We start from the raw sequence: 22,917 nt of genomic DNA, 5'->3' as shown, positions 1-22,917 counted from the left end.
CACAAACTGGCAGTGAGGGTGGCAGGCAAAGTGCACACAGGTGTCTTTTCTGGGATACTTATTCTCAAAGTTCTGATCAGGCTTTACTTTATGTGGTCCCACCGCCACTGGGCCACCAACAATAACTACAATCTATACAAAAGGAGCGTGTGATTCATCCAAATAATGATAGCGTTTCAAGCAGTGCGCTCATATATTGTCCATTCTCTGTGTATCCAACCAAGAAAATCCCAAGGAAGTCTTGTTTGATGGAAAGCAAATTCCGAATGTATTATTCAATCCAATTTTTTTAACACACAAGTACATTATCCAATTTATCCAGCCAACGCGGTTCGTCCTACGGGGACATCATCAGAGCTTCTAATATCATGACAATCATATGACTTTAAATTCCTTGTTGTGCGTCCATCCTTCTTCTCGTATCAATCTTTGTTTATTGCAAATGTTAATTACGTCCCACTCTTCCTTCTAGCGCGTCTCCAACACTGTCCTTCTTTCGTACACTGTGTGTGATTATTCTTAATAGAGGGGGCAACCCACTGAAAGCTAGGCTCTAGCCAGATACCTAACTCTGGCTCAGATCGAGGTTCTCTTTGATCCTTGAGCTCAAAATGAGTTGAGCCCTTGTGCAGCTTCCGCCTGCCACCACACTCTAACCACAATTACCAATAATCAAACACATGACAGTGACTTTTGATGTAAAACCGGGGAGACCCAGAGACACCTGCTTAGAGGCTGAACTCCACATTCCAGTGTTCTTGCTTCACCAAATTGTGTGATCCATGACTAGTTTATTTTACTGAGACTTCTTTTTCTTCATTGTTAATGTGAGATAACCTTCAAATATGTGAGTTTGCGATCTCGTCTACAAAAACCTTGTGATGATTTATACGCTATAGTGTTGTTGCATAACAATAGTAATCAAGGCATTGTTTAGGGTGCAAATGACAAATGACTTGGCTCTTGGTACACCAGTGGCATTGTTGTACGGGAGAGGGACATGAATATATCTACATACATGTAGTGATATATATCTGCTGTACTAAGGTGAAAGACATTTTCATTCATTATTGAAATGTAGTTGTTTGAATTTTTAACTGACTTTACGACTTTTTTTATACATTGTGTGTTACAAGCAAAAAAACAAACACATGTGATGGCTCAGCTCGTGCACAGGATCTTGGAGCCAAGCCAGACCCCTGGTTCGGCTCTGGCTCGGCTCTCCCTGTTCAATTCTTGGCTTGTATATAACACTCAACAGGTACGGCAAAAATGTCTTTCCTATACTACTCATTTCAGGAATAACAAAACTATGCATTACAAAACACAGAAAACAAGAAGATTTGGATGGAAAGTCCTCACCCACTCTTTTGTGGCATGCTTCATCATCAGCTAGTCCTACCCACCAGGTTAAGGTGATACCAACATGGTGGTCTCAACCTCAATGGGGAGGGACATCAGAATATTAGTTCTTTGGTCATAAAGGGGGACCAGATATTTATCTAAAACAACCTTAGTTTAAACTCAGGTATTTCCTTTATTGGGTGTACTCGGCTGGGTTAAAAAATCATGAAGATGCTACCAGCAAACTATGTCTCAAGCATCATGTCATCTTATCCTTGCCAACATGTTTCGGCCTCCATAAGATCCCTCGTGGAAGGGTCTAGGGCAGTGGTTCCCAAACTTTTTTGACCCATGGCTCCCTTGATCAAATTGGCAGTTGGCCGTGGCTCCCCCCATTTTTTTACCGGTGGACGGGTGGGTGGTGATGTAAGCCCGACCTTGGGAGTACTTCCTGTTGTTTTCCTTAAATTAATTGGGATGCAATGAAGGTTTTTCATCATATTTGTAACAAAATAAAAAGATAACAGTTGTAAAAGGGGAAAAACAAACTTTTGTTTAATGTGCTGATACGTTTTGTCTCATCGAGAATGTAAATGCGTTGTGAACTCAGGCGTGGGAGGCTGTATTGAAGCCAGTGACCATACTGATGTTTCAGTAATATTTGAAGGCCTTCCCCTTTCAAGGACCATCCGAGAGTTCTACTGGGTTTGGTCTAGAATAGTTTAGAAAAATGACGATGGCCCTGTCTATAAACGGACATTTAAAGATGTTTTTTAAACAAAATACACTTTCTTTTTATGTAATTGTAAATGCATATTCTCTTGTTTTATGCCTTGTGGCTGGCCCTGCGCTAGGAGTGCCCGTTCTGCCCATGCTTGCTCCCTTCGTGACCTCTCCTGCCCCCTCTACCCATGTCTGTCCCCTTCGTGTCTTGAGACTGTCACTTCTTTCCATGCCTGCTCCCTTCGTGTCCTCTGACTGTGTCTTCTATCCATGCTGCTCCCTTTGTGTCCTCAGACTACCCTCTCCGTGCCTGCTCCCGTCGCGCCCTTAGTCTGCTCCTAGTGTTCATGCCTGCTTCCGTCGTGCCCTCAGACTACCCTTCTGTCCATGCCTGCCCCCATACCCCTGACTACCCCTTCTGTCCATACCTGCCCCGTGCACTCTGACTGTCCCCTCTGTCCATGCCTGCCCCCGCGCCCTCAGACTGCCCCTTCTGTGCATGCCTCCTTTCTTTGTTCACTCAGTCTGCTCCTTGTGTCCATGACTGCTCCATTGGTGCCCCCTGATTGACCCATCTTGCAATGCCTGCTCCCACTGTGCTTTCAGACTTCCCATTCTGTCCATCCCAGCCCCCTTCGTGCTCTCAGACTACCTCATCTGCCCATGCCTTTCCTCCATGCCTTCTCCCTATGCAACCAGTAAAGGTCAGATAAAGGTGAAATTATTTTAATGTTGAGGAGGTGCGTGGGAGTGAGCAGTGAGCAGTGATGAGGAGCTGATGCATTTGTTTTGCATGACTGCAGCTAGGTGAATTGATGGAGATGATCTACATAAAGAGTGAGAGCGGGGCATGAGGTCAAGGATTCCTTTGCACACCACGAATTGGAACTTATTCTTAGTTTTATGAGATACAGTGAACCAGTTTGCCTGGTGCCTTTCGAGTTCAGGTGAGAGAGGGAGAAAGACATGTGAATGTATTTTCAAGACATTGAAAGGAGTAGTGGGTAAAATAAGGAAGAAGATTTCACAGTACACCTGATGCTGAAAACTAGTGCCTTTTAATTTTGAATATAGGTTGTATTGTTGGTGTATCCTGCTAATTAAAAGTAGCACACATTTTGGATGTGCGTGTTTGGCATGTTGATTCAGTGTAAATACATGGATGAAGACATTGCTTGATACCATTGGCTTACTTTATCCCTTATTTTTCTCTTTCAGTGTTTTAGAAATGCATATCTTATACCTTTTGCAAAACATTAAAGCAGCTGAGTCATATCATATTAAAGATTCGTGCTCCGGCTCTACCACCCTCTCATTCTATAATCCACAAAAAAAATACAGTTGCGGCTGCAAACACCCATTGGACTCAAAGGGCTTCAGCCCCCTGACTAACCCCCTTCCCCCCTTTTCCGCCTCCCCGACGTGTGTGGCAGCCCAGGATGACACAGCATCCCGGGTGCACACACAGCCGCACCCCCGCAGTTCATAGGTCTTTTAAAGACCATATACATGTTAATGAGGACTTGCTGTTGTTTCAGCCCTTCTAAGAGCCCCTGCAGCTCCACTCTGAATGTTGCCCACATCGCGCCGCGGCGCCCCTGGCAGCTCATAACGGTGCACCAGGGAGCCGCGGCGCACAGTTTGGGAACCACGGGTCTAGGGGCTTCATAAGGGCAGTCCTTGGTACACCTACTGTCAGTCCTTAATGCACCAGTTATCTGCAGGATGGTAAGAATTAATCTTACCCGTCAGTCCACATCTTCACCCGAAAATTGTCTGGTGTTTTACCATGCAGTCAAACCAGGCAGGAACCTCTTCTGCTGTCACACATTCCTCAAGGTGAAGGTTCCTGCTTTTAACTTACAGCAGCCCCCCGGTGCGTTCCTTCTTCTCTTTTAATTTCTTGGCTTGTCAACCTCAACTTCTTAGCTCATTGGCCACCTACATGAGGGCAGCGGTCGCCCTGATATGTACAAATGACAGCGACGGATGTGAGAGTCTTTATACAATTCAGAGTTAATCTCTGCATAGGTGCTTCTAGAAAACTCTGATTAGAACCATTATTCCGCTAGGAGATTTTCTACCAGCAGAGAATGCCGCACATGAGAATTAATGAAATCTGAGGATTTTCTGTTGTCACCCAAACCAGGCTATTCATAAGGTTCCATCCAATGCAGATAATGCAGTGCATTGTTGCAAAATGGACGCTCTCCATGGTGCATGACTGTATTTAGTATACAATAAGAACATTCTGACGCCCTAAACAATGCATACACTGTGTACATTAATCAAATTGACATAACTAATTCTCTGGAGATCTTTACATGTGCAAATTTCTAAATTATAGAACCCCATCATAATGTGCCTGGATCTGTAAAGAGGCCCAGGGGAAGATTTCTGGTGTAAGTGGCCATGTTTCCCATTTTCTATTCTATGCACATTTTTTGCGCGCATGCGGCCCGTATTCATCCCAGCGCTGGCAAGAGAACACAGAAACAGCCCAAGTGCTCGGGGGCGGGGCATTAAATATCAAATAACCATATTTTTAGGAGCTTATTGAAAATTGGTACCTAGTTGGTGAGTCTCAAAGAGAGACGAAGGGTGTTCCATAGTTTGCCACCTTGTAGCTAAAGGAGCGTCCACCACTTCTTGCTCTATATATGGATGGAACAGTGCCCAGGCATGCATTGGTGGTACGTAAGGCTCTGTTAGGTGTGTAGTGGGAGATCAAAGGTCTAAGGAATACAGGGCCTTTACTTTGGAGTGCCCTATGAACTATGCAGTGAGCTTTGAATTTGACCCTTTGCTTGACTGGCAGACAGTGAAGGGTAGCCAGGCACAACAGATGTCTGGAAATGTTCAGCAGAGCTCAGCCTGATGCATTCTGCCCCCCCGTAGTTTTTTGCTGTCTGACTTAGGGGCTCCCAGGTAAAGTGAATTCCCATAGTCCAGGCAGGAGAGAATATGTGCCTATGCCACAAGCCTTCTGGAAAGGTAGGGGGGAGTAGGTGTAATACTTTACGGAGCATTCTGAGAATGCCGTAGCAGCATGCAGAGAGTTTTATGGCCTGGGATTCCATGTCCTGTGATTTGTCTAACCATAATTACAGGTTTTTAATAACCACCTTGGAGGCATGGGGCACCTAAGCTATCAGGCCAGCCCAGGTTGATATGGAGGTTGATGTTATTGCCCAGGGTTCTGCCATCCAGCCTGCGACTTTCTTCAGGCAAGATCCTAGTGTGGGGGATTGAGGGTCTTGTTCTTGGGTTAGAGAGAACACTAGCTGAGCGCTGTCGGCATACAAGACCAGGGACATCCCAAATGCCAATACTATACCAGCCAGTGGATGCATGTATATATTAAAGAGCATCAGACTCAGGGACGAGCCCTGCAGAACTCCACAGCTCAAAGGGAGAATGTCCGATTAGCATGTTATGTCAAAGACTTGAAAAGTCCTGTCCTTCAAAAAGGAGATAAGCCATTTTAGTGCCAGGCCCTTAACACCTGCAGTATGGATTCTGTTGAAAGGAATGTCATGGTATACGTGTCGAAAGCTGCACTAAGTCGAGGAGGATAATGGTCCGACATACCTCCGTGATCAAGTAGCTTTTATGCTTCCTCTACTAATACCAACAAAGAGGTTTTGGTACTGTGCTTATGGCGCAAGCCAGTGTGGGTGGGGTGAAGAGTGTTATATGTTTCTAAAAAATCAGAGAGATGTTAGTTTACATGTTTCTCTACTAGTTTACTCAGAGCCGGAAGCAGGGAGATGGGTCTGTAGTGTCCTGGGCAGAGAGGGTCAAGGTTGTTTTTTTAGAAGAGCTTTGACCATGTTTCCATGTGGGGGGCACTATTCCTTTTGCAAGAGAAAGGTTGGCCATTTCCATCATCACCGAGAATGTATGGTGGAGCTGGACATGATGTAAATTTACTGAATAACAGTAAGAAGATCTCAGGGGCCAGACTGGGAGAGTCCAACGAGCCGATATGCTCCATGGTTAAATTATTATTAATTGGGCTGGGACTACAATCTTTGCTGAGATCGGGGAAAGTGAGCCAGATATCAGTAATCTTTTTGAAGAAAAACTTTGCAAGGTCATTGCATCGTGTTGCAGAGGGTTCAGGGGTAACACTATAGGATGGGGGTTCCATAAGTGTTTTCACTATATGGACGATCTCACGGGGCACTGAAGGCACTATTGATCCTTGCTTCATAGTAGGCTGCTTGTGCCTTTTTGATTTCAGAGTGATACCTCTTCAATGAGTCTTTATAATGAGATTTACTGAGTTCTCCATCATCTCTCCTCCAGTTCCGTTCCCCCTTTTCACAAGCCTTTTTTTAACATCAGGAGATAAGGGGATTACCAAAGAGCTGATTTGTTATTGGTGTGAAGTGTAAGTGTTTTTTATATGAATTAGGTGGTCCAATGAGAGATTTATCCACTGGATAACCTTACCATTTGCAATCTGATGGTCCTTACCAAGATCAGGTCTGGATTCCCTAAGGCTAAGCCATCAATTATCGCAATTGAGTTTTCACCAACTGCGGTCTTTCCAAGTGAATAGACTGGCCGGGCTTGCTGCTTGGAGTGTTCACAAGGAAGGGGATCGAGTAGTGGTCTGACCACACTACTGGTAGAGGGGTATGCATTACAAGTTAGGCAGTCCCAGGTTTATCTTAAAATTCTGAAACTTGTAGTCTTATTCAACCCACTATAAAACCAGGACTACAAGTCCCAGAATTCCACAAAATACCAGGACTGGCCTAACTAGCCATGCATGGACCAGGGACACTTGACAGCTATGCTTTAAGTAGCATCTAAACTTACTAAACTCAGAGAAATGAAAGGCATTGTGTCAGGACAGCTCTCCGGACCAGTGGAACTGAAGGGTCATTGCACAGACCTTGTTTCAGATACTGCCTGCAGCCCCCGGAACCAATGACACTGGATACTAATGGGTGCTCCCCCAAATGTGAAGTTCCTTCGTTTTGGATGGTGACTATCAGAGGACAACGTGATATCTGGTTGGAGCAAGAAAGTCAGATTGTTCAGTTCAGTGTATGACAAAGTTACTACTAAGCTCAGGATGCGCACAACGGCGAGTTGGTGTGACCTTGTTGCTTTTATGCTTGTTTTCAAGTTGCGGGAGTGGTGGTCGCAGTAGTGTGCAATAAGGTCCTCAATTGCGTGGAGGTTGTTCCGAGTAGTCTTTACAGACCGTGTTGATTAGCAAAGACACACAGATTGCCCACAGCAATGATGGATGGACGTGCAATCAAAAGGGGGTATGCCACCTTTACAGTCTGGTCCAGTGGCCCATGGTGGAGAGAGGACAAGGCCAAAATACCCATATTCCTTAAATGCACATAGCACATGGGTGTTTGGCCACCTGCGAGTACCACATGCAGGCTGTGTCTCTGCAACTGTCTGTCTCACAGGCTTCTTGAACTCTTGCCTCACTCTCATAAGTGACTGGGTGCAACAATTACTTCAAGCCCCTCTTGGTGGATTGAGAGAGGATTCAGCATGTTCCACTCTCAATAATTATATTTGGCCAGGCAAGATATTGGCAACAGATATCAAGTGCTGGCCAACTCCTAGCAGAAAGAGATCCACGTGGCACCAATGAACCAGTTCGTCCTGTAGTTCCGGGCTAATCCAGGCAGGTTCTCAACATACAAGGACGTTAGGTCTCAGCTACTTCAGTTCTTTTCCTCAGTCTGGATATATAGTTTATACTCCTTGAGGGAATACAACTGAGCTTCCTTCTTATGGTTCTTCCTTTGTTGGAACACAGAGCTCCTTCAGGTCAAAAGCTGTACTTGGCCCACTAGCTCACAGAAACTGTGGCTTCAGAAATACTGGAAGTTGGAGTAAGGCCAAGTGGGCACTCTAATGAGAGCCACATGTGACTTTTTGAAAGGATCTAATCAAAGCCAAGTGCATTTTCCTTTATATATAGTCCAAACCCACAAAGTAATACATTCCATAATATATTCGGTCACCCTGGCTCCATGAGGATGGCTGGCACTCCATAATGGCAACTGGTTTTTGTGCATCGTCCCACACACTCCTGCAGCAAATCAGTGATACTGCTGGGTTGAGCTCTCGTTGCTCGAGCTCTTTACAAGGCGCAGGGATGGGCAAGCAACCCATCACGTTGTTGAGGTTTTTAGTAGTGACCAAGTCCTTGAAACCAGACCTTCATATAGGTGTTCCACTTCTCAGGCCACAGGCTGAACTGCTGGAATAGGCTTGAAACAGGGTTGGTGAACACAAATAATCTTTCGTACTCCCTATGGAAAGATGTGCATTCTGAACCAAGACACAAAACAACAGCCTTTAAATGGTGGCTGCAGAGGATAGGAGAAAGTAGTGTACGGGGGACAGGCAGGAACCATATCTCTGCCTATGGCGCATGCTATCACCTGTGGCTACATGCATACTGCGATTTCTCAACCCTATATCCATATACAGTAGTGTGTCAAAATAGTGATAACAAAATTAATATGTGATTTAAATATCCTGGCCTAAATATGGATAGGTTACACGCAAAGGGCAGAGCAGAGTCGCCGACATGCCTGCAGTGCAACAGTGCTAGAGGGGACTTTATGCACACACTATGGCCCCTCATTTGTGAGTTTTGGACTGAGATCCTGGAGGGACTCAGTAAGGTCCTGGAGGTTGTACTTCCGGCTGAACCCGCATATGTCCTATTGGGCATCTCAAATGAGGTACATAATACAAGGTCACACGTTTTATTCAGAGCTCTGGGCATAGAAGTTGTGAAACGAGATGTGGCACGGAGGAGGGGGGTGGCCAAAGTCCTGACTATTCGAGAGTCGACCTTTACAAGTCACTGAAAAAAACGTTATGATGCAGCCAGCGAAGGCCACATCATAGAGCTTTTTTGTGTTAGGAGGGCCAGCACAATAAACTCAACATGGGGTGCACAGAAGCTCGGCATTGGCTCAACATTCTATGATTCTGGGCTTTCAGTAACTTTCAGCCCTGCTGAACAGCAGATCTGCTGCTAGACAACATGGCAGAAGACATTCACCTTGACAAGGCCAATAGCTCGGGCATTGCCAAGAACTATTGGCTTTGCCAATGCTTGTTTTATGATATTTATAAATGAATACTTATATTCCTGTTTACCTCTCAAGTAACCGTATAAGCTCCAGCTTGTCTTTGCCAAACGTAACTGTACTTCAATCTCCTTGCGGGTTCATGTATGTCTGCTTTGCCATGTGAGATTTGATTCCGCGACACGTCCCTTGCAACTTGCAGGCAATTTAAATCACCAGAACCCTAACTTGTATGCGTATGTTAATTTACACCATCTACAGTACACTATTATTACATTTTCCAAAACTACAAAACCGTATCACTTTGAAGATGCCTCAAATGACATGTATTTTTTTAGTTCTTCGGTGAATGGTGGTAACTTTACGAATGGTAATACATTTGAAATATCGAAGCAAAAAAAGGTCCTGCACATTCCAAAAGGTAATGTATACTGCCTTAGGGTTACAACCACTGTGCCAAACTGCTATCATGCTATCAGTTGATGTAAAATGACTGCAAAAAATAAGTCCTAAACTGTTAAAACCGGAGACGACTGCCTGGAATGCAGGTTATGTCTCGTATCTGACAGCAAGTAGTTTCAATATGTCATAAGATTACATGGTCTGTGTGCCTATAGGGAAGTGAAGTAAATGGGGGAGCATAGCTTGTCTTTTTAGTGTGTCATGATATGTAGATAATGTTTAATTTGGTCACGTTGGTACGTGTGCACAGTTTCTTGTGTGTGTTTCAAACTACTCAGTTGGAGACTTACCTTCTCATTCTGGGCAGCTGCGTTTCCGTGAGATCCTGTGTGATTCTGCAATAAAAATAAAACTACTAGATTGCAAAGTTATTGCAATATTGGATTTCGGAGCCCTTTCAGGCCTTTAGTTACAATAGGCCTTTCAAAAAAGCAAACATTGATATTCTTTACAAGTATTGAATATCTCCGTTATTCCTTGAACTGGGGTCAAGGGTTTAGACGTGCCCCGCGCAGGACAGCAAATGCCATCCGGCCAATTACGTTTGTGTGATTCGTTCAAGAACTTTGAGAGCATGACGTGGGTCTATAAGTGGCAGAGGTCAGCTACGTCCACGTGCAGCGCGTGCCGCGCGCACAGCACGCCGGCCGCCGGGGTCAGCAAGAGGGAAGAGGAAGTCAGATCGGCCTGTGTGATGTATTGATCGTGGCACGAGCTCTGCTGGGCCAGCAGCGTGCCAGGCAGGAAGTAAGATATGTCTCTTAGCTAATTATCGCGGTCGGTTCGTCGTGCGGTTCTAAGTATCCCACGTGACATCTTGGGTCAGTGCAGACTGCTATGGCCAGGCGTTACACGGGACTTCAGCTGAGCGAGCATGCTGCATCTTCATGCTTAATGTTGCAAGACTTTGAGTGGTAGAACAAGCAGTGGGGTAGATAAGTCGGAATGTATCATACATGCCAACGTTTCAGAAGAGAAAAGTGGGAAATAAAAAAAAGAATTTGGAGAATGTATTCCCCCCATTGACCTCTATTGAGGCCTGGATAGGGATATTGTCATGTGTTGGCCTTGCAGTGTGGTGCTGCAGGATCGGATATTAGAATTACAAAAATATGTTTTTTTTCCTTAACAGTCATGAGCACGGAGAAAGCGCAAAGGCTAGCAGAGAGAGGGTGATCAAAATGTTGTGCACTGGCCTGTAGGAGCAGGTTACTGGCAGTGCATCCTCCGAATTACACAAAGTCAGTCCCTGTTGGCTGAAGCCAGCAGAGGAATCAGGTTTTTGCATGCAGGATTCTGGAGACTGTGATGGTGGTGAGCAAAGCTGGAGACAAGTGTTATGCTGGGGTCTAATGGGGCTACAAATGGGGTTACTGCGAGGGAGGCCTGACTATACAGGTGCGCGCTAAGGGACACACAACCACTCCTTTACTCGGTCCGCGCCGTCAGCCATGTCGTCGTTTATTTATACTCCCTGGTCTGAGCCCGGCCCTGGGAGTTGAATGTGCAAGAGTGTATCGGAGTGGCCGGGTGGCTCACTACATCCCATCTATGCCCCGGAAATGTGAGGACACCAACAACATCAACTTAACATCAAACGTGAATACAGTTCGTTTCTTGAAGTGTTCATGCAGCAGACCTCCGCCTTCGGCCGGGTCTTCAAAACAGGAAATCTCGGAGTCGAGTACTGGGTTTGGGGTTAACCCTCATTCCATATCGCTGACTACCTTGGTGACTGCCGGATACCTCCACAATCGTGTTTCCTTGCCCTAGGTGTCCACTGCTGATTCGACAGGATCCTCCGATGGGCGTCCGCAGAAATGTTTCCGGGGGGGGGGGGGCAAAATGTTAACTTCATCACTCGCCTTCCGGGGGAGGCAAAATGTTAACTTCATCACTGGCCTTCAAAGCACATTAAAGGCAGACGGCCCATTGTCATTTTTATGTGATGATCAGCAGCAGACAGAATGATAATGGGCCTGTCCACAGTCTGCTCGAGGTCGGGGAGGGGCTGCTGCAGCCTCTAGAGTTCAAAGAGAAGTGCGAGAGGCCCCAAGTGAGAGAACGTTTAAACTCCTGGGGCTTCTTGCAGGAGAACAGGCTGCTGTAATCGTGAAAATTACGGACCAAAGGCGGCCATAAAAGCAATGGGACCGGCGATCCAGGGGGGGGCAAGCGCCCCCCTTGCCCTCCCCTGCGGACGCCCATGAATCCTCCTCCCGCTCCTCTTCTGGTGTGCCTTCGACTCCTGTACTCGCTTCCTGAGACGGGCGCCCACCTTCACTCCATCCGACAAGCTCGGACTCAGTTACGAGCTCCTCTGGCTTTCTGGCTTTCTTGAACCATGAGGCATTGCGGGCTATCTGCTGGGCACCCCTACAAGCAGTGATCATGGACCCTTTGACGTGTATCACATCCCACAGATCACGCTCGTATGGAATGCCAAACTTAGGTCCTGGATGCCAATCCTTCACCACCACGTGGTCACCCTCTCATATGGCTGGCGGTTGGGCTCTCCTTCTCTGACTGGCCCTGTCATTGTTGCGTTGCCGCCAAGCTCGGGTGCACTCAGTGTCCAGCACGGCTGGGGCCCATTGGTCACTAGTGAGGATTCTGTCCTGCACTGCCCGCTTCATGAGTAAGTCACTCGGAGCACATCAGGTGGTACAGTGTGGTGTTTGCCGGTAGGCCCTTAGGAAGCGGTGCAGGCAACTCTCCAGGTTCTCCGCCTTGTCTACTCCAATCCTCAATGCTTTATTTAGGCTCATAATTCTCTCTACATCCCCTTTGGGCTGAGGCCATTGTGGTGTCACTCGGCGATCTTTAATACCGTGCTGATTCAGATATTCTTTGAAGTCTCGTCCCTGAAAAGGAGGTCCATTATCCGTGCATATCTCCTCCGGCATCCCCAGGAATGCAAATATCTTTTACAGCACCGGATGAATGCAGTCAAATACTGTGGATGTTACCACCTCCACCACCGGAAATTTGGAATGACTGTCCACTATTATGACAGTGTGCCTTCCGTCAGGGAAACTTCCAAAGTCCAGGCTCACTTGGGTCCACGGCGTCTGGCTAGGTCCCTCAGTGATTAGACAAGCATGGCATCCCTGCACCTTTTCCTCCACCATGCGGTCTACCCCCGGAAACCAGACTTTGGACCGCAGTCGAGCCTTTGTTTTTCTTCAAATCCTTGATGGCCCTGGTCCACTGTCATTTTCCAGAGTTTTGCCGGCATCACCAACCGGGTGCCCCCGAGGATGACACAATTTACGGCTTCACTTAACTCTTCTCGGCACCTCCACAGGCTCTCACGGCTTTCTCTTTCTTCATTTGTCAACCTGCTAGACCCCTGCAGAAACCACTTCCACTGATGGTTATGTAGGTTCCATCTGACGTCTTGTAGACACCCATAGTTTTCGGTGGCCTCTTGGATTTCCTCCAGGGGCAACACCTGAGGACATGCCGCGTCCACGATTTGTTGCACAAATGATTCTGTTCCTTCGTCCACTTCTCCCTTGGTGCTGGAGTGAACTGGAAATGGTTGCCTGGGCGATATACCACCTCGAATCGGTAATGTTAGATTTGAACAGCCCAGCGTTCTATTCGGGCGGGCCATTGCGGGCAGTGCCTGTGAACAGTGGTACCAACGGTTTATGATCAGTAACCACCGTAAACATGTATCCACACAGGTAAATATCAAAGTGATGGCACGCCCAGCGAATTGCCAAGGCCTCTCTCTCGATTTGCGCATATCTAGTCTTCTCAGCCGTGAGTGCTCTACCGGCATAGGCGATGGGCACCCACTCATCTTGCGTGTTCTTTTGGAACATCACTGCCCCCAATCCCACTGAGCTGGCATCCACTACTAGCTCTGTTGCCATCCCTGGTTTGAAGTACGCCACGGTGGCCGCCTCTGTAGCAGTGCACTTTTAATGTCGTTGAACGCTCGGGCTTCTTCGTCGGTCCATTGCCACGGCACATCTTTCTTCGTCAACCTCCTGAGTGGTTCCGACAGCGTAGCAACGTGCGGAATAAATCTGCCACAATAATTAGCCATCCCCAAGAAACTTTGAACCTCTGACTACTTCTGGGGAATAGCTGCTGCCCGGATAGCTTCCACCTTCGCTGGGTCCTCCAGTAGGCCTTTCGCGGAGAATCTGTATCTGAAGAACCTCGACCTCGTTGGCATAGAAGTCACATTTAGCTGTATGTAGTGTCAGTTCCTGCTCCACCAGTCTCTTTAGGGTAGCTCTTAGACGAATGTGGTGTTCTTCCAGCGATTTGGAGAAAATGAGAATGTTGTTGCTGACGTTTATCATGCCCACCAACCCTGACAATGCTTCTCTCACCCCATCTTGAAACACTTCTGCCACCAAAGAGACCCCGAAGCTCAGACATTTAAATCGGCGGAGCCCTACATGTGTCGAGAATGTTGTTATATAGCGACTCTTCTCCGCCAACACCAGCTGGTGGTATCCAGAGTTCAGATCTACCTTGGAAAACCATTGTGCACCGTTGATATCCGACACAATCTCATAGATAGTGGGCGTGATGTGCCTCTCGCTTCGGATCGCCTTGTTGGGTAGCCTCATGTCCACACATAGTCTGATTGCCCCAGGCTCTTTGGGCTTCGGCGCTATGACCAACGGCGATACCCATGGTGTCGGCCGAATACTTTTTCAATTACTCCATCCTTCTCCAAGCGCTCCAGTTCGGCCCCCATCAAGGGACGAAGATGAGATGGCGATGTCGGAGGGCTACTGGCTTGATGGTATCGTCAATATGAAGCTTAACCTCGACTCCCTTCAGACATCCCGATCCTCGGAATAGCTTTGGGAATTCCGCTAGCACTACCTCTGCCTACGACTGCTGTATGTGCCTTGCAAACATTACAAGCCTAGATCCTTTCCTGTAAGGCAACTCAGCAACGACACAGCCCTGTCGCAGGTGACGTAGAATCTCGTTGTAGTTGATCTGTCCCGATGTCTTACCTCTTCGTCAATTACTCCTTGGAGTGAAATTGATGTATTGCCCCCATAGGTAAGGATTTTTTCTGTGGTAGGCACCAGCCGAGGTTTTGGTCGTAGTCCATCATATTGCGCCGCATCTAGGATGTTCACTGACACCCCTGTGTCGATGAGGGTTTGAATGCAGTTGTCTACTATCCATATCTGGCACAGTGGAGGCAGCCTTCTTGTGGCGTTGATTCCTCGAATGTTCGACATTACAAATACGTTGTCGTCATCCTCAGTCACGGTTAACTTCTGGCACCTGCTGTCCAGTTCCACCACCTCCAGGACGGCCTTAGCGGTGCGTTGGAACATTGGGCCGACCCGCTCCTGATCTTGCCATGCTCTGGCACATTTTCGCAAAGTCCCCAAATTTGTTGCACTTGAGACATTGTCGCCCTTGAGCCGGACATCCCGTCTGGGAGTGATTCGCTAGTCCGCAGTTCCTGCACCCTTGCTTGTTCTGGCGTTCCTCATTGCATGTAGTGGTCCCCTGCTGTATGTCTTCCTGATAGCCTCCACTCTTTCCTCCTTGATGGGACTAGGGTAATGTGGTTGTGGATATGTAGACCGTTTTGCCAATGCTGATTCCATCTCGCCTGCCCTTACATCTGCCAGCTCGTGGGACCTCCCAAGGACCAAGATGTCATCTAGAGATATTCCTGGCTGTCGTAATATCAGCTTCCGCAGTTCTAAAGATTTGCACCCCACTATGAGTTGCGCCCTTGTCCTGGACTTGCGGTCATTCCCCACGCAGGAACTCGCCAGCTTCCGCAGACGTGCGAAGAACATGTCTATGGCCTCGTCTTCCCTCTGTTTAGTCTGGCAGAGTTTGAAAAGTTCAAAGTCCGGGTTGACCTCTGGATCAAAATGACGGTTAAGGGCTCTGACTGTCTTCTCATAGTCGTTGCCGTCCCCCGTGTCCGGGAGGTCCTAGAAGAGGTCGTATAGTTCATCTCCCCCATCAAGAGCACCGTGGAATGCTTCACTGCATTGTCTGTTTCCCTGGTGGCTACAAAATAATTCTCCAACTGGCCTATCCACTTGTGCCACCGCGGCACCGCCATCGCCGGGTCCGCTAGCTGGCTAAATTCCAGGAGAGGCTTCACTGCCATACGGGTCCAGGTCTTCCCCCTGCTGCTCCCACTTCCTGGGGGGCCGCTGACGCCTGCAGCGTAGTCATGGTGGGCTCAGGTGCCTCGCTGCCCCTTGCCTGGCTTGCACAACCCCTCGCTGGTCAACTCTGGCACCCACCGCTGCTTTCGCCACTGTCAGATACTGCTGCCCTGCAGGCACTGACAGCCCCCAGTTCTTTGCTGCATGACAATCACTTCTGGCCCCTTAAGCAGGTATGGGGCACCTCAAGATGCAGGAGTGGGGCTCTGCTTGCTCTCCCCATCCAGGCAGCACGCCCTGTCAGCAGGGGCAACAGATCTTTGCCCGGCCCGATCTGAGCCTACCGCACCTGCTGGCACTGCAGCGCGATCTCCGAGCGCGCCGACGGCACTCCAGTCCCTCTGCGCATGCGAACCAGGAAAATGGCCACGCACGCACCTACGACAGGCCGCACTGCACTGGGCCTCAAAGACGGCTCGCGCCTCCGCAGCCCCAGCTGATCCGCCGCGCGCGGTCACCTTACCGCGCTCTGTAGGCCCCCACAGGATCCAGACGTCACTCATAGAGGCAGCTGCTGAAGATTGCCAGCACCGCCTTGTACCTTCACGCCTTCACCAACGCGACCTACGTTGCGAGAGGCGGGCGCGCACACGTGCCGTCCGAACACCACCCCTCGTCGCCAATGTGATGGTGGTGAGCAAAGCTGGAGACAGGTGATATGCTGGGATATGGCTACAAATGGGGTTACAGCGAGGGAGGCCTAACTATGCTGGCGCACGCTAAGGGACACACAACCACTCCTTTACTCGGTCCGTGCCATCAGCCACGTACGCTGACGTCGCCGTTCATTTATACTCCCTGGTCCGAGCCCAGCCCAGGGAGTTGACTGTGCAACAGTGTATCGGAGTGGCCAGGTGGCTCACTACAGAGACTAGCCTTGAAATCTGTAGTCTGCGGTCTGAATAGGGAGGGTTGGCATGTATCATGTATGTATACATATACATGCATGTATGGCTTAATTCTGTGTCCCCCAAATTGGGTGTTGTCATATCACACCTGCAATCAGCGATGCTGAAGCATTCCAACTTTACGTTTAGGGACTACATGTGAATAGAATGTGTTTTCCCTTTTAGAGGTGTGAAAAATTGGCGCTATGTTTGCCTACAGAATTTGTGCCAGATTTTACCAGCAAGCAGAACTCCCACGACATCCTGATTAGGGTTCAAACTTGATTTGTGCAGGGATCCGCATAAGTCCTTAAGGGCCTCGTTTACCTCTTTCCTTGACAGGCTAGCCCACTGTATATGTGTCAAGAGTACCTTTGCCACTAAACTGGTCACCCACCCGGTCTCCTTTAGAGTCAGACGGACCATCATATTTCTGCCAGCAGACATCTTACACCATCGGACAGCCGGACTTGGGACCGTCAGAATAAACATTTCAGATTATCGATTTAGAGTGGACGTCTAAAGTATTTTTTTCTGTTCAAGACTGACAGGAAACGCCTGACCATCTTGAACAGAAAAAAATGATTCGTAGACAGTGGAAAAAAATCCCAAGATGTTGTTATACAAAAACATACGCCTGCTTAGGTAGTTTTTTTTGTAAAACAAAACAGTTTGTTTAACAGCCCCATGAAACTGCACCCATTCAGCAAACTTTAAGTGACTTCAGAGAAGCCACAGTGGCATTAAGTGCATAGACATTTCCGCCAGGCGAGGAGACCTCTTACCGTGGTGGGCTGTACGTCAGCCGGTGCAGCAATGTACACCCCTCCACTGCCCTGTTGAAACGAAGTTCAGCCCAGGAGGGTCTATATGACCGTGGAACTACCTTATCTCAAGCCGATACAATTTAAAAAATGGTTCTTAAGTATTCATTTAAATAATACAATTAAGTATTCTGAAATGCATGGTCTTCTGTTCTAAGTATTTGATGTAGTAAGTGATGAATCAATATTACTCCCACCCCCCCTTAAAAAAACCTGGAACATATACCAACAAATGAACAAAGCAAATACAAACACAAAAAAATCTGGTTAGTTAATTATAGTAATACATATATAAAAGTCAGATTAACAATTTTTTTTGTTGGTTCATACACGTATTGCTGAAGGTGAAGTGCACAGTGAAACTTGGTTAAGTGAGAGAATACAAAGGATAAAATGTGTGCTGTAGGCTAAATGTAGGTCGTGTAAAGTAATGCAGAGTGCTCAGTCTTCAGGGCTTCTTTTCTTTGATGTTTGAGATTCAGTCCTGTCTAGTTGGTGTTCACCCTTTGAGGCAAATAGTCTGTGAGTGCCTTCCGGTCAACGCATATCCTGCTTCATCTACGGGAATTATCCAACTGATGTTACTCCATTGTGGAAGTAAAAATATTGGGCTCAAATGTGTATGGCTTGCTCTGAAATAGGCAGCTCCTGTTCGTTGGTTGGCCCGGGTGGATCCCATAGAACACAAATGTATCATCGCGAGAGAAGCAGAATTCATTTGTTAAGCAGCAAGCAATTGGTCAATGTATATGGTGCCGCAGATGCCACTCAGGCACCATCAACCCATCACCATCAACATGGCACTAGTGGTGTGCAGGGCCACGAAGAGCTCAATCCTGGCTTGAGCCAGATGTTTAACTCTGGCTTGGCAAAAGGTCCTCCCGGACTCCTTGTCCAAAAACAAGCAGAACTTTCTGGTAGCTTGCGCCTTCCCTGCGCTGGTTGGAGGAGGCGAGATAAAAAGACCTACAGAGTAAGAATTAATGAGAATGGGAATGAAGGAGGGAAAAAGAGAGGACGAGAAAGATAAAGAATGAAACAGTGTGTGTGTGTTTGTGTGAATAGAAGTAAATGTGTACAGGTTTGAATAAAAGGCAGAAGTCAGTCAGTCAGTCCTATTTTTCTTGTTGGCTGTATAAGCCAAGCCAAACCCCTGGCTCGGCTCTGGCCTGCCTCTTTCCATGAACTGTCTCCCTTGCCCGCATGTACATGACACTGGAATAAGTAGGGGGAACACTGGCGGCTCCCCATACTCCGGGGAATATTTGCATGTGGCGTTGCTGTCAGAAGGATGTATCCTCAGGAGTGCTGCAATGCTCTAAAGGGCCCACCACCAATTCCCCGAAGATTGTACTAAAGGCTAAAGGGTTTTGGAATGGCCAGTTGAGGGGAACAGTGATGGGGATAAGAATATCTGGGAGGGAGGTCTGAAAAAATCGAGAATTAATAACAAATATATGTACCTAACCCTGCTATTCCCTGAACCATTCTCAATGGTAGTTTACCTGGTTGTAGAGTTAGGGACAAAACCTCTCTCGCTCCCAGATGATTTCTTTCCTTCCCAAACAAATATACATCAGCTGAGGCTGCTTATAAGCACTCCAGTACGAGGAATGGCATTCCTTTTCATGCCAGTGCTCTGCCAAGTTCACTGGCTGGCTGGGAAGATGGTAGTTGTTTGCACAGGAGTTACACCCACATTCACCTACCCACGTTGGGTCTTTAGGGTCTAGGGGCCCGATGTAGGATTCGGCCGTTTCCGACCGGTATTACAGTTTTCTTATGTAGGGGGCTACAGAAGTACAGATTCGGTAATTTTACCGATTCTGTACATTTACCGATTCGGTAAAATACCGAATCGGTAAATGTACAGAATCGGTAAATAGAGATGTAGGTGGCACTCTGGAGAGTGCCACAGGCCTTCAAGAGTCGGTATTTTACCACCCAAACCAATTGGGTGGTAAAATACCGAATCCAGGTGTGCATGCACATCTGTGCATGCACACCTGTGCCATGTGACACACAGACATGCCCTTAGGGCATGTCTGTGTGCCACATGGCACACAAGCCTGTAATTGAGGTGCTAGAGGGTGTCAAAGTGACACCCCCTGCACCCTTGCAAGAATAGGTAATTACCGAATCGGTAAATACCGATTCGGTATTCCACATTGATTCCTATGGGCTTCAAGGCCCATAGGAATCAATGGGGGATACCGATTCGGTATTTACAGAATCGGTAAATACCGAATCTTACAGATTCGGTATTTACCGATTCAGAATTACCTACATTTCCCCCCCTCTAATTTACCACTTCTTAAATACCGAATCGGTATGATTCGGTATTTTAGAAGTGGTAAATTAGATTTACCTACATCGGGCCCTAGGAGAGGTAGCTGACAACTATCATCCTGATCGCGGACTTTGAGGCTCGCTCGTTCAATGACATGATAACTGAGCTGTGAAAAAAATGATATTTAAAACCTGTGTTTCCGCTACAGGCTCCATATGTAAAGTACACATTGTGATGCTTTTCAGAGTTTCCAAGAAGTCTTTGTAATGCACTAAGAACATGGCTGATCAAAGACATAGATCTCTGTCTACATCAGTAGAAGCGCTGTACAAGATACTGAATCTGCAGAACGGGGCAATGCACAAGGAAATCAAGAAATCCTTCAGGAAACATGCACTAAAACATCACATATATAAGAACCCGGACAATCCAGAGTCTTCTGAGAAATTCAAAGAGATTAGAAGCTTGGAACCGACTTCCACCTCAAGATCAAAAACCTCTACGACAACTTCGTGGATCATCCTCCAGACACCACAGCCAACCCCCTGCCCTCCACAGACACCACCAAGCCCACCATCTCCAACTGGACACCGATCACGACCGAAGACACCACCTTGACCATGAAAGGCACCCACTCAGGAGCCCCCACCAACCCCTGTCGTCCTCACTTCTACCATAGACCCGCAGCCGTCATTGCACCGAAAGACAACGCACCATCTACTCCCCCCTTGAAACAGGCACCTTCCCAGACGAATGGAAGTGTGCTGAAGTCAGGCCCTTGCTCAAGAAGCCCACAGCCGACAACACCGACCTCAAGAACTACCAGCCCATGTCGCTCCTCCCCTTCGCTGCCAACGTTTCAGAGAAAACAGTCAACAGGGAACTGGCTTGATTCATCGAAGAGAACGCCATCCTCGACCCATCCCAATACGGTTTCCGAAGCAATCACAGCACCGAGACCTCCCTACTCTCCACCACAGATGACATCCGCACCCTCCTGGACCAAGGCCACTCAACAGTCCTCATCCTACTCGACCTAGCAGCGGCCTTCGACACAGTCTCCCACCGCACACTAGTCGCCAGACTATATGACGCCGGCGTACAAGGAAAGCCCTGGACTAGTTCCGTTCATTCCTCACCAGAAGAAGTCAAAGGATCAGACTCCCACCTTTCCTCTCCGCCCCCACGACAATCACCTGCGGAGTCCCATAGGGGTCATTACTGAGCCCGACTCTCTTCAACATATATATGGCCCCCTCGCAGCCATCGTCCAAAAACACAGCCTCAACATCATATCCTACACCGAGAACACCCAGCTCATCCTCTCCCTCCCCAAAGACCCCACCACCGCCAAGCTCAACTTCCAGAAGGTAACACAAGATGTCGCTGTCTGGATGACCAACAGTTGCCTGAAGCTCGACGCCGCGAAGACAGAAGTCCTCATCCTCGGAACCACCCCTTCAGCATGGGACAGCACCTGGTGGCCGACTGCCCAAGGAAGCCCACCTACCTCTTCATACCATGCCAAAAACCTCAGCATTGTACTCAACTCATCACTCAACATGAACCGACAGGTCAACGCGTCACCTACAGCTGCTTCAACACCCTCTGCATTCTCCGCAAGACCTTCAAACTAATCCCCCGGAGTCAATGAACAGTCACCCAACACTCATCACCAGCAGACTGGACTATGGAAACACACTTTACGCCGGCATCAACAAGTCCCTACTCTGCAAACTCCAGACAATACAGAACGCCGCTGCCAGACTTGTCCTCGACATCCCCCGGCACGAACACATCAGCCAACACCTACGTAGACTCCACTGGCTCCCCATGGAGAAAAGAGTCACCTTCAAAATCCTCACTCACGCCTACAAATGCCTACCCAACAACGGACCCAAATACTACAATGACAGAATCAACTTCCACGCACCCAACAGAAACCTCCGATCTTCCAACCTTGCACTGGCCAAAACAACTCGTGTACCGCGTAGCCAGAGCAGGCGGTAGATCCTTCTCTCACATTGCAGCCTTGAGACCCTCACGGGTGAGTAGCACTCTTACAATTCCCTGATTGATTGATTGAACAGTGCCCATGCAATACTAGTTGATGTGGCATAGAGGAATATTTACAAGTACGGCTCACTAGGGCTCTATGTGGCAGAGCAATTCGGAGAAGAACATGTTAACATCTTCTTCATGCTCTACAGCTGGTGGGCAAATGGCCTATTTGCGCTTAGTGGCCTGCTGACAGGTTGCTATTTCTGCTGCTGTTTGTGCTGCTGCTGCAACTGCTGCTGTGGAATGTGTAAACCCAAGTCACCAGGTGGCAAAGACTCTGAGTACTAAGAGTCTCCTGAGAACCTTGAGGAGCAGATTAAAAAGACAGACACAGAAAGAGATGGAAACAGATCAATTTTACTTCAGCTGTCAAATGAAAATGAGAAAATGCACTTGATTGTAGACCGCCATCGCAGTTACCACACTGACTTAGGAGCAAACGATGAGCAATAGATCGCTACCATCAGGCCCAAACTGACTTCCTACTTTTACTCAAGCTTTAGACTGGCTCCTATTCTCCTTTCCACTCAATAAAGATTATGTTACCTGTAAAAAAAACAATTATGCACATTGGCCACTTTATTCCCGGACTGCGCGCACTGGGCAGCCATTATTGTGTGCGCTGCACAGTCTCATACCACGGTCTAGTATGCCGCAGCTTAACAGACATGCTGCAATTTCTGATATTTATATGTTTCCCTCGCCTTCACTGCTTGATTTTGCATGCAAGAAAGTGTCACTCGTTGTTGAAATGTCACTCATAATTACACTGAAATTATGAAAATGTCACACATAGCAATCCGAAACCTTGGCAGCTATGAGGACTGGTGAAAACAAATGCTTAGCTGTTCTCATGATTAGTTTAGCCTAAATACCAATAGTTCATGTAACAGGAATTAGTAGCTTGTTACATTTTCCCAGTGCTTAGATGCTCCACCCCTCAGAGAAGGACTGTCTGAGGAGGCTACTGTGGCCTTCATTGCCATGATCTCTTCTCAGATCAGCCCTCTCCTCCCACACTTCACCCTGCCCCCTCATGTGCAAAGG

At 47.7% G+C, this 22,917-nt stretch overlaps 1 pseudogene; it reads left to right on the top strand.

Moving 5' to 3' along the window:
• Positions 1–20,088: 20,088 nt before the first annotated feature.
• Positions 20,089–22,323, top strand: LOC144762201 (dnaJ homolog subfamily C member 5 pseudogene; annotated as a pseudogene).
• The last annotated feature ends 594 nt before the right edge of the window (positions 22,324–22,917 follow it).

The sequence above is a fragment of the Lissotriton helveticus genome, chromosome 6, assembly GCF_964261635.1.
Source record: "Lissotriton helveticus chromosome 6, aLisHel1.1, whole genome shotgun sequence".
Taxonomy (NCBI): Eukaryota; Metazoa; Chordata; class Amphibia; order Caudata; family Salamandridae; genus Lissotriton; species Lissotriton helveticus.
Note: the sequence above shows the minus strand (reverse complement) of the source record. Positions and strands in the feature narration are given on the sequence as shown.